Below are 11745 nucleotides of genomic sequence, written 5' to 3'. Positions count from 1 at the left end.
TCCAATATCATGGATATTCTGGATGTTTTCTTATTTACTGCATACCCAGAGGATTTTAAATTTTAAATCACCCTCTAATTTTAGTTATGAAGATGTGAATTATGACTATTTCTGTAATAGTGTTATGAATTAAATTGTGCCCTTCAAAAATATGTGCTATAAATCTTAACCTCTATACATATGGAAGGAGCCCCAATGGCACAGTGATTAAGTGTTTGACTGCTAACCAAAAGTCGATGGTTCAAACCCACCAGCTGCACCACAGAATAAAGATCAGACAGGCTGCTTCCATAAAGATTTACAGCCTTGGAAACCCTAAGGGGCAGTTCTACTCTGTCCTATAGGGTCACTATGAGTCAGAATCAACTTCATGGCACACACAACAGCAATCAGTCAGAACAGACTGCTGGAATACAACAACACACCTGTGGATGTGACACATTTGGGAATCTGGTTTTCTTTGCTATATTAATGGATCCATTATCAGTGTGGGGTTTAAAGTCAATGACTTTTGAGATATAAAAAGAATAGATTAGACACAGAAACAAATAAGCACAGATGAGGCAAGATAGAGGCCTTGCTATTTTGGGTATTTAAAATGACTGAGGGTGCAGCCATTTTGAATATTTATAAGCAGTGGCCATTTTGAATATTTAAAGTGACTGAGGGCACAGCCATTTTGAATTTTTACAAGTGGCACTCATTTTGGATTTTAAAGTGGCAGCATTCTCATTCAGGGGCTCTGGTAGCATAGTGCCTAAGGCATTTGACTGCTAACCAGAAGGCTGGTGGTTCAAACTCACCAGCCACTCCTGAGAAGGAAGGTTGGGCAATCTACTTCCATAGTGATACCACCTTGGAAACCCAAGGAGGGGTCACTATGAGTTGGGTCCACTTGAATGGCACATAACAACAACAACAATTCTCATTCAGATTCCAGGGACCTACGAATAGACTCTGTTAGCCAAGGATGCCTGGAACATGAGGTTAAAAACAGGAAAGGAGAGAAGTGGTGAGTGTATAAGTGCTGTCAACTAGCGAACAGGGGAGCACAGCACACTACCCTTGTTGTGTAGATAACGTACAAAGAAAACAAAAATCATAGGAAACTCACTCCAATATATAATTATATAATCACCAATTAAATACAAACATAAAAACGTCACAATGTCTCAGGGACAACAGAGCATGTCCACACAAAGAAGCAAGATAAAGTAGGAGAAACAAGGGAACAGGATACAGAACCAAAACACATCCCTGAGGAAGAAGCAGCATTGGAACTTCCTGATAAGGAATTTAAAAGAATTATATTTAGGTATCTTCAATGAATTGAGAAGCAGATCAAGGAAAAAATAGTGACAAAATTGGGGAAAACACAGAGAAAACCCTACAACAATTTTGAAAGACAGTACAAGAACAAAATGACAAAATAAATGAAAAATTAGAAATGATGCAAAATGTACACACAGAAATCCAGAAGATTAATACTAAATTTTCAGAAATAGATAAGACCTTGAACAGGCAAAGAAAAGAATTGAATCAGTGGAAGACAGAATTAGTGAGACTGAAGACAAATAGCTTAATACTTCTTTGGGAAGGGATCAATCAGAATAAAGATCAAAACAAAATGAGGAAAGCCTAAGGTTCCCATGGGATATCATCTAAATGAATAATCCACATGCCATTGGAATTCCAGAACAGGAAGAGACAAATAAAATCACAGAGAAAATTGTCAAAGATTTTTTGGAAGAGTATTTTCCTGGTATAATGAAAGACGAAAATATATCCATTGAAGAAGTCCAACAAACCCCAAACAGAATAGACCCCACAAGAAAATCACCAAAACATATCATCACACTCACCAAAACCAAAGACAAAGAAAGAATCCTGAAAGCAGCATGGGAAAAACAAAATGTTACCTACAAGGGACAACCAATAAGACTAAGTTTGGATATCTCAACAGAAACCATGCAGACGAGAACACAGTGGGATGGTACATATAAAACCCTGAAAGAGAAAAATTTCCAACCAAGAATTATGTACCTGGCAAAATTATCCCTCAAATATGACGGTGAAATTAGGACATTTCCAAATAAGCTGAAATTAAGGGAATTTGTTAAAACCAGACCAACCTTACAAGAGATGCTAAAGAGAATCCTTTGGACAGAGAAGCAAGAACAGCAAAAAACTGACAATTAACACAGATGGTGACATAACCCAGAAACCAACCCAGCAATGGAAGTATCCAAAGTAAACAAGCCTACAAGATTGTAAACAGGTAACCAAAGATAGCAACTGACAAATGAGAACAACTACAAACCAAAAAGAGGGAAAATATTGTGTAATTATAGAACTCTAAATGGTAGGGAAGTCAAGAGAACTACAAAATACAACAGACTGTTCTAAACTTGGGAAGAAAATTATAAATCACAGAGTAACCTCAAAGAAAAATGATAAACCTTCACATCAAAATAAAAATAGAGGACCAGAACAAATATTTAGCAAATACTAAAACAATAACAATGAAGAAAGTGATAACATGATTCACAAACAAAACAAGCTCAGCACAGAAAGCTATATGGAACAAAGAAATTGACACCATGAAAAAGCATATAACAAAAATGAAAGCAACACATTCATAATTGGTGATAATTATATACCTGGCAAAGGACTTATCTCTAAGATTTATAGAAAACTCCAACACCTCAACAGCAAAGGAGTTAACATTCCAATTGAAAAATGGGCAGAAGACATGAATAGACACTTCACCAAGGACGATATTCAGGGGTCCAGCTAATACATGAAGAGATGCTCATGATCATTGGCCATCACAACAATGAGATACCATCTCACTCCAGCACTAATGGCAAGGTTCAGTAAGACAGAAAATAACAAATGTTGGCAGGGATGTGGAGAGATTGGGACTCTCATACACTGCTGGTGGGACTGTGGAGGGATACAACTACTGTGGAAAGTAGTATGGCGATTCCTTAGAAAGCTGGAATTGGAGATACCATTTGACCTAGCAATCCCATTACAAGGTATATATCCTAGAGAGGTGACAACCAAGATATATGCACAGCCACGTTCATCACAGCACTATTTACAATAGCAAAAAAGATGGAAACAACCTATGTGTCCATCAGCGGAAGAGTGGATGACCAAACAATGGTATATATACACAATGAAATGCTATGCAGCACTAAAGAATAATGTAGAGTCTGCAAAACACCACATAATATGGATGAACTTGGAGGACATTATACTGAATGAAATAAGTCAGTCACAGAAGAACAAATATAGCATTAGTTCATTGTTGTGGAGGGTCAAGGAAAGGTTTATACATGGAGGAAAACTTTCTTTGTTGGTTGCCAGGTGTGGGAGAGGAGGGGAGGCACACTGCAAAATAAATAAGCAAACAAATAAAGAAGGCATTGACCCATATCACTTTATTTTTGTGTATTTCACTTTACATAAATTGTATTTCAATAAAATGCTTTAAAAATAAAAAAAGATAGAGGGCTCGCTACATGAAGATCACCAAAGAAGTTAAGAATAGAAGCTGAAAAGAGACAAGGACTTTCCCTAAGAGTTGACCAAAAGTGGAAGCTATCCCCTAGAGCCAGTGCTCTGAATTTAGATTTTTAGCAGTACTTCATTCTGTTGTACATACTGTTGCTATGAGGTGGAGCTGCCTCAATGGCACCAAAGAGTAACACCAAACTGTGAGAAAATAAATTTCTGTTCAGTTAAAGCCATTCACTTGTGGTATTTCTGTTATAGAAGCACTGCAAAATTAAGGCACTTAGTTTCGTATGCTGCTAGAAATGACCACAAATATAATGGTTTAATAAAACACAAATTTATTATCATATGGTTTTCAAGGTCAGAATGTGAAATGAATCTCACAGGACTAAAATCAAGGTGAAGCAGAGTGGTGTTCCTTCTTTAGATTCTAGGCTAGAATCTGTTTCCCTGCCTTTTAAGCTTCTAGAGGCCTCATGCATTCTTTGCCTGTGACCCTTTTCTCCAACTTTAAAGTGAGCAGTACAGTATCTTCAAATGTTTCTCTCTGTCTTCTTCTGTTATTACATTGTCTTTAACTCAGTCTCTCCTAAGTCTCTCTGATAAGAAACCTAGTGATTCTATTATATCTAACCAGATGATTAATCTTTTTTTCAGTCAGTGAACAGGATTATACTCTAGACCAAGGACAGATGCAGCTGAGGCTAATCTTGCACAAACACCAGTGATACAAAATAACTGCAATCCTTACAGAAACAACAGAAGACAGACATAGAGAAATCCCTAACAGACAGCCAGACACTGTGGAGAGAGATCCAACAGATCTACTGGCTTAGGACCATAGTACTGGTGGACACCAGACTCAATGGGCACAATAAAATACATAAAAAATTTTGTTCTACATCCTTCGTTGGTGAGTAGCGACTGGGGTCTTAAAAGCTTTCAAGCAGCCACCTAAGATGCAGTTAACGGTGTCCTAACACTGGAATCGAAGAAGAGTGCCAAAAAATAAAAAATAAATAAGGACATTTGGAAGCAATCAGTCCTAGGATATGATAGACCTCGAGACTAGAAGAACTAGATGGTGTCCAACTACCAATGCCAATCACTTGGGAAAGGATCAAAACTGGAGGTCCTGGATAGAATGGGAGGAAAAGTGTGAAACAAAATCCAAAAACATGATGTTGTTTTTGTTGTTATTATGTGTTGTCTAGTCATCTCTGAGGAGCTCTGGTAGAGTAGTGCCTAAAGGCACTTGACTACTAACCAGAAGTCTGGTGGTTCAAACCCACCAGCCACTCCTCGGAAGGAAGATGGGGCAATCTACTTCCATAGTAATACTGCCTCAGAAACCCAAGGAGGGGTTGCTATGACTCGTGTCCGACTAGACGGCACATAACAACAACAATAAAGTCATCTCTGACTCATAGAAACCCCTTGTGTTTCCGAGATGGTATCACTATGGAAGTAGATTGCCCAAACTTCCTTCTGAGGAGTGGCTGGTGGGTTTGAACCACCCACCTTCTGGTTAGCAGTCAAGTGCCTTAGGCACTAGGCTACCAGAACTCAAGAAAACACAAGAGTGACCGGAATTACTGGTCGGTTGGAGTCTCATGGGACCCCTAATACTATGGCCCTGGGATATATACTTTGGGCCTGGAATAAAACTCACTTCCTGGGGCTGGCTCTTAGCCCAATACTAAACAAGATGTACATGCAGATCACTAAACCCAGAGTGACTGCACCCATATACTCCATGGAGATTCATCCCTCGGAGCAATCGACCACGGGGCACTAAGGGCCAACATTAGCAGGACACACACACACACACACAAAATACAATCTCTTTATTTCAAGATCCTAAATTTCATCACATCTGCAAATTACCTTTTTCCATTCATATGAGGCTATTGAAAATACCATGGCTTGGATTAGGTACACCTTAGCCTTAAAGGAGATATCTTCGCTTTTCAGCACTTTAAAGAGGTATTTTGCAGCAGAACTCCCCAGTGCAATACTTTGTCTGATGTCTTGACTGCTGCTTCCATTGGTGTTGATTGTGGAACCAAGTAATATGAAATCTTTGACAACTTCAATCTTTTCTCCATTTATCATGATGCTGCTTATTAGTCCAGTAGTGAGGATTTTTGTTTATATTAATGTGTAATCCACACTGAAGACTGTAGCATTTAATCTTCATCAGTAAGTGCTCCAAGTCATCCTCACTTTCCACAAGCAAAGTTGTGTCATCTGCAAATCACTGGCTGTTAATGAGTCTTCCTCCAATCCTGATCCATGTTCTTCATGTAGTCCACCTTCTCAGATTGTTTTCTCTGCATACAGATTGACTAAGTATGGTGCAAGGATACAACCCTGACACACTCACTTCCTGATTTTAAACCAGACAGTTTCCCCTTATTCTGTTCAAATAACAGCCTCTTTGTCTATGTAAAGTTTCCTCATGAGCTCAATTAAGGGTTCTGGAATTTCCCTTCTTCTCAGCGTTATCCATAATTTGTTATGATCCACACAATGTAATGCTTTTGCACAGTCAATAAAATACAAGTATACATCTTTCTGGTATTCCTTGCTTTCGGCCAAGATATATTTGCCTTTGGCAGTGATATTCCTCATCCTACATCCTCTTCTGAATCCAGCTTACATTTCTGGAAGTTCTCTATCAATATACTCCAGCAACTATTTTTGAATAACCATCAGAAAGATTTTACCTGTGTGTGATATTAATGATATTGTTTGATAATGTCCACATTCTGTGGGATAACCTGTCTTTGAAATATGGATCTTTTCCAGTCAGTTGCCAGGTAGCTGTCTTCCAAATGTCTTTGCCTCCACCATGACATCCTTTTTTGAAACATCTCAATGGGTATTCTGTCACTGCCTGGAGTCTTGTTCTTCACCAATTCCTTCAGTTCAGCTTCAAATTCTTCCTTCAGTACCATTGGTTCTTGATCATATGCCACCTCCTGAATTGGAAGAACATCAACCGATACTCTCTGTATTCCTTTCACCTTCTTTTGATGTTTCCTGCATCATTCAATATTTTGCCCACAGAATCTTTCAATATTGCAACTCAAGGCTTGAATTTTCATTTAGTTCTTTCAGCTTGAGAAATAACAAGCATGTTCTTCCCTTTTGGTTTTCTAATTTCAAGTCTTTGAATATTTCATTATCGTAATTGACTTTGTCTTCTCGAGCTGTTCTTTGAAATCTTCTGTTTAGCTCTTTTATCTTACCATTGCTTCCATTTACTTTAGCTACTCTCCTTTCAAGGGCAAGATTCAGAGTCTTTTCTGATTTCCATTTTGTTCTTTTCTTCCTTTCCTATTTGTTAATGACCTTTTTGCTTTCTTCATAGATGATGTTCTTGATGTCATCCCACAATTCCTCTGGGTTTCAGTCATTGGTGTTCAATGCATTAAATCTATTCTCTAGATGGTCTCTAAACTCATGTGAGATATAATCAAGGTCATATTTTGGCTCTAGGAGACTTGTTTTAGTTGTCTTCCACTTCAACTTGAACTTGTGTATGAGCAGTTGATTGTCTATTTCTCAGTTAGCACCTGGCCTTGTTTTTGACAATACTGAGGTTCTTCATCCCCTCTTTCTACAGTTGTAGTCAACCTGATTCCTCTGTACTTCATCTGGTGAAGTCCATCTGTATAACCATTGTTTAGGTTGTTGAAAAAAGGTATTTGCAATGAATAAATCATTGGTCCTGCAAAATTGTATCATGCAATCTTCAGCATCACTTCTATCACCAAAATTGTATTTTCCAACTACCAGCGATTCTTCTTTGTTTCCAACTTCGGCATACAATCACCAGTGATAATCAAAATATCTTGATTGCATGTTTTGTCAATTTCAGACTGCAGAAGTTGGGAAAAATCTTCAATTTCCTTGTCTTTGACTTTGGTGGTTGGTGAATAAATGTGAACAATATTGGATGAAATGATCTTCCTTGTAGATGTATGGATATTACCCTATCACTGACAGCATTGTACTTCAGGATAGATCTTAAAACATTCTTTGTGATGATGAATGCCATGCCATTCTTCTTGAATTTTTCATTCCTGCCATAGTAGACCGTATGGTTGTTGCAAAAACAACAAGGAGGCCACATGTTCTGACCTCCTCTAATCCCACAAGAGGAAGACAGGATTACCAGCAGTAACCCAAGGACTATTGCTGCAAGAGCAGACATGCTGCCTCCCTCCAGCCCTTTCTCCAACCGTTCCTCCCAAAGCACCCACCGCCTCTCTCCTGGGTTTGATAATTCACTGCAGTGGCCACACAGAGCTCACAGATTATGGGGTTTATTAGGGAAACCCCACAGGCTACAATTCAAGTTCAGGAAAAATGCTCAGTCTCTCTCCCAGCCCATTGTGTCTCAGCCAAGTCTCTCACAGTCTCTCCCCCAGCAGTCCTGGTCCCTTGGTGTCTTACTCAGCAACGCGTGTCTCTTGCATCTCTTTCCCAGCAGCATGTGTCTCAGGAGCCCATGTCTCTTTCAGCAGCACGTCTTTCTCAACCAGTAGCCAGAGAGAGTTCTGCCTCTAGGAGGCCTCCTTTTGAGCCTGGCAGGGTGGTAAAACTAGCCAATCATAGCATCAGAACTCTAAGCACTTGAGAGAGAGTGGGCACCTCCCAGAGCATTGTTTTGTTCCACTCCCAACAGAAATACTCCAGGTGGATACCTTCAGCAATCAGGAGCTCCTCAGTTGCTCATAGAAAATCCCACCTTGGAGTTTACAAAAACTTATGGGTAGAAAAGCCACATAAATAACTTACTACATCACAGTTGTCTAATCCAAATTGCCCAAAACCAGTCCACTTTTGTTCACTAATGCCTAGGATATCGATCTTTATATTTTCCATTTCATTTTTGACAACTTCCAATTTTCCTGGATTCATATTTTGTACATTCCATGTTCTGATTATTAATGGATGTTTACAGCTGTTTCTTCTCATTTTGAGTCATGCCACATCAGCATTTAGAGGTCCTGAAAGTTTTATTCCATCCATATCATTAAGGTCAGCTGTACTCTGAGGAGACAGCTCTTCCCCAGTTGTATTTCAAGTCCCTTCTTACCTGAGGAGCTCATCTTCTGACACTGAATTGAACAATGTTTCAGGGTTATGCATAAAGTTTTCCAATAATATATCAGACAGAGTTTCACTGCTATTCTAAGCTTTTCAGTGCCCAATTCTTTGAGGTGTGGATGGCCCCTTCCTTCTTCCAAATCTGTCTTAATCTGGAAGCTCTGCTGAAACCTGTCCACCATGGATGACACTGCTGGTATTTGAAATACTGGTAGGATAGCCTCCAGCCTTACAGCAACACACAAGCTACCACAGTAAGACAAATTGGCAGACAAGTGTTGGGTGATTACATTGTGTCTTCAGTTAATTCTTATCTCAGGATCCTTAATTTAATCATATCTGACAAGACCATTTTGCCATGTCTTGTGCCATAGTCACAGGTTCTGAGAATCAAGATCATCTTTTATGGAGAGATAGAAAAGAAAACAAAAATCCTCACAACTAGAACAAGAAGAAACATCACAATAATTGTAGGAAAGATTAATGTTGTGAAAGATTTCATTTTCCTTGGATCCACAGTAAATACCAATGGTAGCAGCAGTCAAGAAATTAAACATCATGTTGCACTGGGCAAATCTGCTCCGAAAGACCTCTTTAAAGTGATGAAGAGGAGCTCTGGTAGCTTAGTGCCTAAGGCATTTGACTGCTAACCAGAAGGCTGGCAATTCAAACCCACTAGCAACTCCTCAGAAGGAAGTTTGAACAATCTACTTCCATAGTGATACCACCTCAGAAACACAAGGAGAAGAGCAAAGTTTTCTCTTTGAAGACTACAGTGTGCCTAACACAAGCCATACTATTTTTAATAGTCTCATATGCATGAGAAAGCTGGAAAATTAATAAGGAAGACTGAAGAAGAATTGATGCATTTAAGTTGTGGTGTTGGCAAAGAATACTTTAAGAACCATGGACTGTTAGAACAAACAAAAATCTGTCTTGGAAGCAGTGCAGCTGGAATGATCCTTGGAAGGGAGAATGGCCAGACTTTGTCTCACCTACTTTGGTCATGTTGTTAGAAGGGACCATTCTCTGGAGAAGGGTATCATGCTTTGTAAAGTGGAAGGTCAGTGAAAAAGAGGAAGTGTCTCAACAAAATGGATTGACACAGTGGCTGCAATGATGGGCTTAAATATAGCAATGATTGTGAGGCTGGTACAAGACCAGACAGTGTTTGGTTCTATGGTACATGGGGTTGCTATGACTTAGAGCTGACTCAACAACACCTAACAATAACAACAACATTTTTATATATGCATAATCTCCTTCTGGTATGTATAAAGAATCAATTATTTTATTTTATTTAAGATGACTTTTTAAAACAAAGTAGAAGTTATTTCAAACTGTGCCATTTTTAGAATATAAGAACCAGTACACTGGAGAGCTTTCTTTTCAAAGATACGGTAATGTGGGGTGATATATCTCTTCCTGAGGGTATATAAGACCAAATATATTTGGGAGGGGAGAGGGATTGATATTCATCTACTATAATATTTCCTACTAAAAACATATTGATTAAAATATCTTCCTATATTGTCAGAAAAAGCTGCTCTAAATTATTACTGCAATGTGTATGGCTTGGCTTACATTACCCTAAATTAATTTATTTTCTAATAGTATACATTCTACTATATCTTGATGAGGTTCCTGAGTAGTGCAGATGGTTTTCACTTGGCTGCTAACATAAAAGGAGCTCTGGTGGTATAGTGCCTAAGGCATTTGACTGTTAAGCAGAAGGCTGGCGGTTCAAACCCACCAGTCACTCCTCAGAAGGAAGGTTGGGCAATCTATTTCCATAGAGATATTGCCTTGGAACCCAAAGGAGGGGTCACTATGCATTGGGACCAACTCAATGGCAGTGAGAGTTTTACTAATATAAAAGTTGGAGGCTCAAACTCAGCCAATCATGCCATAGATGAAAAGCCTGGTGATCTACTCCTATAAAGATTACATTCAAAAAATATGTTAGAGCAGTTCTTTTCTTTAACACATGGGATTTTCATGAGTTAGAATGGACTTGACAGTAATGGGTAATATCTTGATGTCAAACATTACTATCCACCATAGGCTTCTAGCAGCTCTCTAAATGATCACTGCAAAAAAGGGCATGGAGGTGACATCTCTGACTTCCTTTTACTTCACAAAAGGAAGACATAATCATCAGCAGCAGCCCAAAGCTTATTCCTATGAGGCCAGACATGCCACCATCCTCCAGGCTTTTACCTATTCTGACACTAAATGTCCCTCCCATGGAACTCACTGCTTCTTTGCTGGGTTTGATAATTTGTTGTAAAGGCCACACAGAACTCACAGAGAATACTCAAAGTGTGGGGTTCATTAGGGAAGTAACAGACTATAATTCAGGTCCAATTATTCAATCAGGACAGGCTCTCCTCTGCTGTGCCCTCAGACATACCTCTCTGGCCCTTGGCCTCTTGGCCTGGCCTCTGCCCTGCTTGGAAAGTGTTACAAAACTCTTCAAACTGTACTGATAGGTACACCTAGGTGTAACCCACTCTGTCAGCAAGACTCCTGCCCATGAGCACTTAGCTTTCTTGCACTGGGGGCCAGGTAAACCCATGACTCTGACTTGTTCCTCTTTGTTCCAGGGTGTCTCTCTCTGCTGGAGTGGCTTGCTCTGCCGGGGCATCTCTACCAAAGAGTTCCAATGCAGGGATCTTGGGTCCAAGGATACACTCTACTTCACCTCTCGCACTTCTCTCTTGGTGGCAGTGAGATCCCCCTCTATCTCTAGGAAGGCTCACTTTAAGCCTACAGAGTGACAAAACTAACCAATCCCAGCATCAGAGTTCTACACATCTTATTTGCATGGTCCCATCCAGAAAAGCCATACCAAGTAATTCACTGCACTGCTGGCCACCCCCTGACTTTTCTACCCATTGTCCTTTTAATACTTCAAAAATTAATATCCCCTTCACAATCGGTATAAGAATAAGCACACCCATGAGAGTGTCTAAGCCAACCACTTTATACCTTTATCTCCCCCTATTTAAGGTTGTTGTTGTTGTTGTTAAGTGCCGTCGAGTCGTTTCCGACTCATAGCGACCCCATGCACAGCAGAACGAAACACTGCCCGATCCC

Source organism: Orycteropus afer, unplaced genomic scaffold, assembly GCF_000298275.1.
Source record: "Orycteropus afer afer isolate SDZICR_OR568_19922 unplaced genomic scaffold, OryAfe1.0 scaffold00688, whole genome shotgun sequence".
Taxonomy (NCBI): Eukaryota; Metazoa; Chordata; class Mammalia; order Tubulidentata; family Orycteropodidae; genus Orycteropus; species Orycteropus afer.
This window is presented reverse-complemented; position numbering follows the sequence as displayed.